We start from the raw sequence: 9912 nt of genomic DNA on the forward strand, positions 1-9912 counted from the left end.
CCGCCGACTGGCGCCCAAAACGGCGCAAATCAGTCGGGCATCGCGCCGCCCCAAAGGTGTGGAATGCTCCGCATCTTTGGGAGCCGAGCCCCAACCTTAAGGGGCTAGTTTGGCGCCGGACAAATTTCCGCCCTGCCAGCTGGCGGAAAAGGCCTTTGGTGCCCCGCCAGCTGGCGCGGAAATGATATCTCCGGGCGGCACATGCTCGGGAGCGTCAGCGGCCGCTGACGGCATTCCCGCGCATGCGCAGTGGAGGGAGTCTCTTCTGCCTCCGTCATGGTGGAGACCGTGTGCCCCCACGGCACAGGCCCGCCCGCGGATCGGTGGGCCCTGATCGCGGGGCCAGGCCACCGTGGGGGCACCCCCCGGGGCCAGATCGCCCCGCGCCCCGCCAGGACCCCGGAGCCCGCCTGCGCCGCCTTGCCCCGCCGGTAAGGTAGGTGGTTTAATCTACGCCGGCGGGACAGACATTTTAGCGGCGGGACTTCGGCCCATCCGGGCCGGAGAATTGCGCGGGGGGGCCCACCAACCGGCGCGGCGCGATACCCGCCCCCACCGAATCTCCGGTGCCGGAGACTTCGGCAACCGGCAGGGGCGGGATTCACGCCAGCCCCCGGCGATTCTCCGACCCGGCGGGGGGTCAGAGAATCTCGCCCCAGATCACCCAGATCCCTCTGCATCTCAGAGCTCTGTAATTTCTCACCAATTGGATAGTATGCTTTTTTATTCATCCAACCAAAATGGACAACCTCACCTTTTCCTACATTATACTCCATTTGCCAGATCTTTGCCAATTCACCTAACCTACCTATGACCTTCTATAGCATCCTTGTGTCCTATAAACAACTTACTTTCCTGCCTAATGTTTGAGTCATCAGCATATTTAGCAACCATACCATCCAAATCATTTACATAAATTGTAAAGAGTTGAGCAACCAGCACTGATCCCTGTGGCACACCACATCCTGCCAACCAGCAAATGACCCATTTATGCCTAATCTCTGTTCCCTGCCAATCTTCTATTCATACCAATATTTTATCCCCTACACCATGAGTTTTTATTTTACGCCTTAACCTTTAATGAGGCGCCTTATTAAATGCCTTCTGAAAATCTATAAGTACAATACATCCACCAGTTCCCCTTTATCCACAGCACCTGTTATTTCTTCAAAGAGCAACAATAAATTAGTTAAACAGGATTTCCCTTCCACAAAACCACATTGACTCCGTATAATCGCCTTGGATTTTTCAAAGTGCCCTACTATAACATCTTTAATAATAACTTATAACATTTTCCCTATGACAAATGTTAAGCTAACTAGCCTATAGTGTCCTGCTTTCTGTCTCTCTCCCTTTTGGAATAAAAGAGTTGCATTTGCTAGTTTCCAATCGAATGGAACCTTCCATGAATCTCGGGAATATTGGAAAATTAAACCAACGCATCAACCATCTCACTAGCCACTTCTTTTGAGACCCTAGGATGAAATCCATCAGGACCCTGGGACATGTCAACCTGCAGTTTCAACAATTTGCTCAGTACCATTTCCCTGGTGATTGTAATTTTCCTGAGCTCCTCCTTCCCTTCCAATTCCAGATTTACAGCTATTTCTGGGATGTTACTTAAAAGACATAGGAGCGGAAATAAGGCCATTCGGCCCATCGAGTCCACTCCACCATTCAATCATGGTTGATTTCAACTCCATTTACCCGCTCTCTCTCCATAGCCCTTAATTCCTCGAGAAATCAAGAATTTACCAACTTCTGTCTTAAAGACACTCAACGTCCCGGCCTCCACCGCCCTCTGTGGCAATGAATTCCACAGACCCACCACTCTCTGGCTGAAGAAATTTCTCCTCATCTCTGTTCTAAAGTGACTCCCTTTTATTCTAAGGCTGTGCCCCCGGGTCCTAGTCTCCCCTGCTAATGGAAACAACTTCCCTACATCCATCCTATCTAAGCCATTCATTATCTTGTAAGTTTCTATTAGATCTCCCCTCAACCTCCTAAACTCCAATGAATATAATCCCAGGATCCTCAGACGTTCATCGTATGTTAGGCCTACCATTCCTGGGATCATCTGTGTGAATCTCCGCTGGACCCGCTCCAGTGCCAGTATGTCCTTCCTGAGGTGTGTGGCCCAAAATTGCTCACAATATTCTAAATGGGGCCTAACTAATGCTTTATAAAGCTTCAGAAGTACATCCCTGCTTTTATATTCCAAGCCTCTTGAGATAAATGACAACATTGCAGTTGCTTTCTTAATTACGGACTCAACCTGCAAGTTTACCATTAGAGAATCCTGGACTAGGACTCCCAAGTCCCTTTGCACTTCAGCATTATGAATTTTGTCACCGTTTAGAAAATAGTCCATGCCTCTATTCTTTTTTCCAAAGTGCAAGACCTCACACTTGCCCACGGTGAATTTCATCAGCCATTTCTTGGACCACTCTCCTAAACTCACTGGCTAGTGAGTTTATATCCTCTATAGTGAAGGCTGATGCAAAATGCCTGTTCAATTTATCTGCCATTTCCTTATTTTTCATTATTAACTCCCCAGACTCTCTTTCTAGAGGACCAACACTCACTTTGTCAACTCTTTTTTTTAAAATATCTATCAAAACTCTCTGTCTTTATATTTCTAGCTCATTTTTTTGTGTACTTTTTTCCTCCCCTGCTTTCGTCATTCTTTGCTGTTTTTTATTTTGTCCAATCTTCTGACCTGCCGCCCATCTTTGCATAATTATATGCTTTTTCTTTTAAGTTGGATACTATCTTTAACTTTTTAAAAGTTGATAATAATAATCATTATTATCACAAGTCGGCTTACATTAACACAACAATGATGTTATTGTGAAAAGCCCCTGGTCACCACATTCAGGCGCCTGTTCGGGTATACAGGGATAATTCAGAATGTCCAAATTACCTAACAGCACATCTTTCGGGACTTGTGGGAGGAAACCGGAGCACCCGGAGGAAATCCACGCAGACACGGGAAGAACGTGCAGACTTCGCACAGACAGTGACCCAAGCCGGGAATCGAAGCTGGGCCCCTGGAGCTGTGAAGCAACGGTGCTAACCACTGTGCTACCGTGCCGCCCACAGGATGGTGGGTAACCACGGATGGTGGGTACTCTTTGGAATTTTTCATTCTCGTTGGAATGTATTTATTCTGTGTATACTGAAATATCCTCTTAAATACCTGCCACACCTGTATTGACCTATCTCTTACCTTAAATTGCCGGTTCACTTTTGCTAGATCTGCTTGCATGTCCTCATAATTGCTCTAATCTAAGTTTAAAATACTGGTCTTAGACCCATTCTTCTCTCGCTCAAACTGAATATAAAATTCAACCATTTGATCACTGCCTAACTATGAGGTAATTAATTAATCTTATCTCATTGTACAATATCAAGTTTAGAAAAGCCCACTTGCTATTTGGCTCCAGAACATGCTAATCTAAGAAATCATCCCCAAAACATTAGACCATTAGAGCATAAGACATGGGAGCAGAATTAGGCCACTCGGCCCATCGAGTCTGCTCTGCCATTCAATCATGGCTGATATTTTTCTCATTCCCATTCTCCCGCCTTCTCCCCATAACCCCTGATCCCCTTATTAATTAAGAACATATCTATCTCTGTCTTAAAGACACTCAGTGATTTGGCCTCTGCAGCCTTCTGCGACAAAGAGTTTCACAGATTCACCACCCTCTGGCTGAAGAAATTCCTCCTAATCTCTGTTTTAAAGGATCATCCCTTTAGTCTGAGATGGTGTCCTCTGGTTATAGTTTTTCCAACAAGTGGAAACATCCTCTCCATGTCCACTCTATCCAGGCCTCACAGTATCCTGTAAGTTTTGATAAGATCCCCCCTCATCCTTCTTAACTCCAATGAGTACAGACCCAGAGTCCTCAACTGTTCCTCATATGACAAGCTATTCAGCAGACGCGGGGAGAATGTGCAGACTCCGCACAGACAGTGAGCCAAGCCGGGAATCGAGCCTGGGACCCTGGAGCTGTGAAGCAACTGTGCTAACCACTGTGCTATGGTGCTGCCCACAATAGAGCAGATCTTGGTATTCCAGCTGCTGCTCATGTAGAAACCAGCAAATGTGTTGTACCCACTGGATAGTTCAGGGATCAGTGAATACAATTTGCACATCTCCAACAAGAATTGTAGAACCATAGAATTTACAGTGCAGAAGGAGCCCATTCAGCTCATCAAGTTTGCACCGGCCCTTAGGAAGAGCACTCTACCTAAGCCCACGCCTCCATCCCATCCCTATAACCAGGCAACCCCACCTAACCTTTGGACACAAAAGGGAAATTTAGCATAGCCAATCCACCTAACCTGCACATCTTTGGACTGGGAGGAAATCGGAGCACCCAGAGGAAGCCCACGCAGACACGGGAAGAAAGTGCAAACTCCACACAGACAGTCACCTGGGCCGGAATTGAACCTAGGACCCTGGAGCTGTGAGGCAGCAGTGCTAACCACTGTGCCACCCCAAGAAGATTGCATTTGGCAGCAAATCTAACATTGGGCTTTAGAATTGGCCATTGAAATGGTTCTTAACAAACAACGATGATAGTTTGACGTTCTCTGTAATTCATTCAGTTACTGATTATATTACACCCATTTTCTTTTCTTTTAATGAATTGCCACTGGAATCCAAGAATTAGAACACTCGTCGAAAAAGTTGCAAAGAGAATTCTCTTGTTTTTTTAAAAATGGACATAAATGTATTTATTGCATAATAGCTCTGTGCTGCACTGGCTAAAAAGCATACACCAAGCACCCAGTCTAAACAAATCTGTAAGTCTTTTCTGTTTCATGTTTTTATTGGCAGTGAGAAACGATGATTAGCAGATAGCTAACATCACAGAGTGTGGAAAGAGAGATATAGATAGACTTGGGCCACTATCAGAATGGAAAAGATTATAATTCATTTAAAAAGCTGTATATATCTCAAAAACCTTCAAGTATAATACTCATTCTGACTGAAAATGAATGATATAGTTATCCCAGTCTATTTAAAAAAGAAAGTAAGGATCGCACCAGGTATGTGTGAGATACAGGGGAGTTGGAGTTTTGATCATCAATTTGGGTTTAGGATCTGAGGTATTTAAATGAACAAATTAAAAATCAATAATTTCACTCAGTCCAAGCAGAATTGTGAACTAAGGAGAGTATTCACTGGTTTTTCTCACTCTCATTGTGTCCTGTTATGTTCTGTGTTGTGGCCGTGGTAAAGATGTACACAGAACATCTAGGGCTGGATGCTCCATTCTGGAGACTGCCCAAGCCAGCGTGAAAACGGTGGTGTTTTACGCCAGGAAAATTGGCGCATAACGGCCACTGATTCCCTACGCCCCGGAGAATTGCTGGATCCGCGGCCATGCCGTGCTTCATGGCGGATGCACCCTGCGGACCCGGCCTGCAAAAATACTCTCCCCCACTCCCCCTTTCGGCCGGCTCGCACGCCCCGGACCGCCCCACCACAGTGCCCCCAGCCCCAAATAATGCTCCCCCCCCCCCACCCGTGGATCGGCTCTCCCTCGACTGTGGCACCGCTGGACAGAGTCCACAGTCGCCACGCTGAGTTCCCGAGGGGTGAGACCAGGAGAGACCCACGCCGTCGGGAACTTGGCCAGTCAGGGACGGAACATCACGGGGCGGGCCTCAGCCAACGTTCAGAGGCCGTGGATACGGCGCGCAGCGTAATCCTAGAGTACGTCGCATTTCTGGGGGCGGAGCATCGCAAAATCGACGCCGCCCCCGATTTCGTCATCATCGGGGAGTCTCTGCCCCGTCTTCAAATGCGATTTTGGCGTTGGGGATTGGAGAATTCAGCCCCTAGTTCTTGACTAGTAAGATAGTTTATTAACAAATGAACACGTGGAAAGATAACTAAAGAAACTATCATACAAACGGTAACAATGAGTGAATTCTCCTGGAGCTACTTCTAATGCCATTGTCCTCTGATACGGTTTACTACCAACTGCTGATCTGAGGAGTTACACGGTGGATCCCTGCCACCACCTGCTGGTCGGAGCTCGTATATCTGACCATATATGTTACCATGCATATGCCGATCACCACATCCCGCTTCCTTTGGAAATGTGAATGTTTTAACAAATATAACTGCTTCACAAAACATGATATGCAACTTTCATCCTTCTTAATATCTCCATCTTCTGTGTGACGTGAATTTTAACCTTCTGGAATGTGGCACTGGCTGTTTTCTTGAACAGTACATGGCACCAGCGGGAGAAGACAGTACACTTTGGAATGGATGTGATGAGACTGATCAACAGAACAAAGACATGCCAGGTAAATAGCACCTGATCCTTGCAAACCTTTGTATTCTTGCTGCTCATTCATGTCAAACCTTTTTATAACTTTGCAACTCTCTCATTGCATTCCATACACACTGACATTTCAGCAGGAGACATAGCCAAGGTACAATGTGCAGTTAAAGCCTTGCCATTTACATTTTCCAAAGATTTCAGATTGGCCTCATAGCAGTAATCAGTGACTCCCATTTTGGGTGTTACATTAAAATCACATTTATTCACCATCATTAGCTTCCCAGAGCAGGTGGAAGTTTTTTCTTTTAAGTGCATTGCTGAACGAATTGAGATTGTATTCTAATACCATAACCACCACACTAATCATTGGTTGTGGAGCATATCTTCATCGTGGTGCATATTTCCAGGGAATGGGTGGAATTTGATGCCCTGCCTAAAGGCAAGTTTGGTGGTCAGGTGGGGGGGGGGCTGTTTAATCTGATGGGAGGGTGGCAGGTGGGCAATTAATGCCTGCTTAAGAGGCTGCACCTCCTGCTGTTGGTATTAACCTAGAAGTGAGCCCGGGACTCATTGTGCTGCTGGTATTAACCCAGCAGTGGGTCGGGGACCCGTTGTGCTGCTGGTATTAACCCAGCAGTGGGCCGGGACTCACCATGCTGCTGGTATTAACCCAGCAGTGGGCCGGGGCCCGCTATGCTGCTGGTATTAACTCAGCAGTAGGTCGGGGGCTCGCTATGCTGCTGGTATTAACCCAGCAGTAGGCCGGGGGCTCGCTATGCTGCTGGTATTAACCCAGCAGTGGGCAAGGACTCACCGTGCTGCTCGTATTAACCCAGTAGTGGGCCGTGGATTCACCATGCGGGAAACATGGCACGTAAAATGTACAGGTAAACGTCGCCCTAGACCCAGAGGATTATTGGCTGCTTCCCCATTTGACAGCTGACTGGTGGTATTTAACCCGAGTGTCACCACACCTCAGGCGAGTAGGCGTGATCTTCCTGAATAACCTCAGCCGGAATGGGAATAGAACCCGTGCTGTTGGCGTCACTCCGCATCACGAACCAATCGTTCAGCAAACTGAGCTAATCGACCACTGACATGACAAGCAGACCTGTGAGGAATTGTATGGGAGTGAGGGGCAGTGCTGGAGTTCCTCATTCACAGTGCTTGGTTGACAGACCTGGCATCGGGAAGGAGGAACCTGCATCCTACACTGCCTACATCTCCTACATTTGCAGATGATACCCTCCACTCATATCCCTTCCTCTTATTCATCTCCTGTGAGACCCCACCACACTATCATTCACCTGTAGCGAGGGCAGCATGATGACGCAATGGTCAGCACTGCTGCCTGACGGCACTGAGGACCCGGGTTCAATCCTGGCCCCGGGCCACTGTCCGTGTGGAGTTTGCACATTCTCGCCGTGTCGGCGTGGGTCCCACCCCCACAACCCAAAAAGATGTACATGGTAGGTTGATTGGCCACACTAAATTGCCCCTTAATTGGAAAAGAAATTGAGTTTTCTAAATTAAATAAAAAATCACTCAAACCTGTAGGGAGGCATCCAATGATGATACTAGGAATCAGGTAGGTGTTGTAACAGCAGCAGCCCCCACCTCCGCATGTGGGACCGTTAATTAGTAGAGCTAGTCAGATCAGGGTTTGGGTGGGGTTCAGGGTGGGTGGGCAGAAGATGTAGTTTGTGATGGAATGTCACCCCCGATGAATCATTTGCACCGTCATTATCTGGTAAAGCATCTTCCAGGTTACACTTAGCCAAATGTCGATTTTAAATGACATTTTGAAATATTAGCATTCAAATATTTGACATGTTTAAAATAAATAGGTTCGCATTTCAGGTAAAGCAGTGAATTGAAGACTATCATTCACTTTTAGCATTTGTATGCTAATATTAACTTCTATGTTTATAAATACCGAGTATCATTTTGAATTTCAGCATCTTTGCCAAAAGATGGCAGTGTTGATTCACAACTGATTTCTATTTAATTTTCTACTCCCTACTCAGCCTCCTAACCGCTGTCCCTCCATGCACCATACACATCATCAACCATCGGCAGCCACTACAGGCTTAACTGAATTTCCAAAACAGTAACATGACCGGTCAGATCTGTGCTAATCATAGCTGCATGTACATGTGCAAGTAAAACAGTTAAAACCGTCTTCACAACAGAGACTCGATAAAGAACGAATTGACAGAAAAACACAAGCTTTGTTTCTAATTACAATTTCCAACCATAAACCATGTTACCATTCGCGATATTAAATTGCAGAAAGGAAAACTGAAAGGAGGAGAAATTATAATGTTCCCCCCCCCCTCCACATCTGTCTTTTTGTCAAAGAAGCCTATGCCACAAATTGAAAACTGCTTTCAAATGATGTGAGATTGTTGCATATTTAATCAACAAAGGATGAAAGAAGTGTAGAATATTTAAAGTGGAGTAAATGAGTACATCAGTTACTGATTGCCTTTCTTTCCGCTACATTGTTCATTCTCTTAGAATGCTGTATTAGAATGGTGTCAGACACCAAATTATGGACAATTTTTAAATGATAGAGTAAATGTACAGAGCTAGATCTGAAAACAACATGATTTACAATGGGGAAGCAATGCAGTACTGTAAATCTATCAATATAAAAACAGATTATTTTACAACAACAATAATAATAATCTTTATTATTGCCACAAGTAGGCTTACATTAACACTGCAATGAAGTTCCTGTGAAAAGCCCCTAGTCGCCACACTCCGGCACCTGTTCGTGGACACGGAGGGAGAATTCAGAATGTCCAATTCACCTAACGAGCACGTCTTTCGGGACTTGTGGGAGGAAACCGGAGCACCCGGAGGAAACCCACGCAGACACGGGGAAGATGTGCAGACTCCGCACAGACAGTGAACCGAGCTGGAATCGAACCTGGGACCCTGGCGCTGTGAAGCAAAAGTGCTAACCACTGTGCCGCCCATAAAAAGGGAGGTAAGGCTTCCTTCGAGCCGGAATTGAACCAGCGACCTAAGGATGTCAAATGTAATCATCTATAGTCCTCTGCACTACCTGCTGAGCTATCGAAGGATAGGCTAGCCATGGGCACAATTCAGTGGTGTTTTCGCACACAGTTTGGTGTCGGGACGAGGCCATAGAATTTCGTGAGAGGCCTTTTGTGAGATTTGCTATGCTCAACACGTTTCGCGAGATTCAATGGATCTCACTGAGCGAGATCCAGATCAGCATATTTAAATTCTCCTCATCTCTATCTTAAATGAGTAACAGTACGAAGTCTTACAACACCAGGTTAAAGTCCAACAGGTTTGTTTCGATGTCACTAGCTTTCGGAGCGCTGCTCCTTCCTCAGGTGAAGGAGGAAGCAGAGGAAAAACTCACCTGAGGAAGGAGCAGCGCTCCGAAAGCTAGTGACATCGAAACAAACCTGTTGGACTTTAACCTGGTGTTGTAAGACTTCGTACTGTTACTCATTTAAGATAGAGATGAGGAGAATTTCTTCTCTCAGAGGGTCGTGAGTCTTTGGCACACTCTTCCTCAAAAGGCAATGGGAGCAGAATCTTTGAATGTTTAAAATTCTAG

The 9912-nt window shown here is 46.1% G+C and overlaps 1 non-coding gene across 1 annotated transcript; it reads right to left on the bottom strand.

Moving 5' to 3' along the window:
- Nucleotides 1–9314: 9314 nt before the first annotated feature.
- On the bottom strand, nt 9315–9402 carry trnay-aua (transfer RNA tyrosine (anticodon AUA)). Its single transcript is given in 2 exon segments — nt 9315–9350; nt 9366–9402. It is a non-coding gene; the product is annotated as a tRNA-Tyr (tRNA).
- Nucleotides 9403–9912: the final 510 nt, after the last annotated feature.

This window comes from Scyliorhinus torazame, chromosome 3, assembly GCF_047496885.1.
Source record: "Scyliorhinus torazame isolate Kashiwa2021f chromosome 3, sScyTor2.1, whole genome shotgun sequence".
Lineage (NCBI taxonomy): Eukaryota > Metazoa > Chordata > Chondrichthyes > Carcharhiniformes > Scyliorhinidae > Scyliorhinus > Scyliorhinus torazame.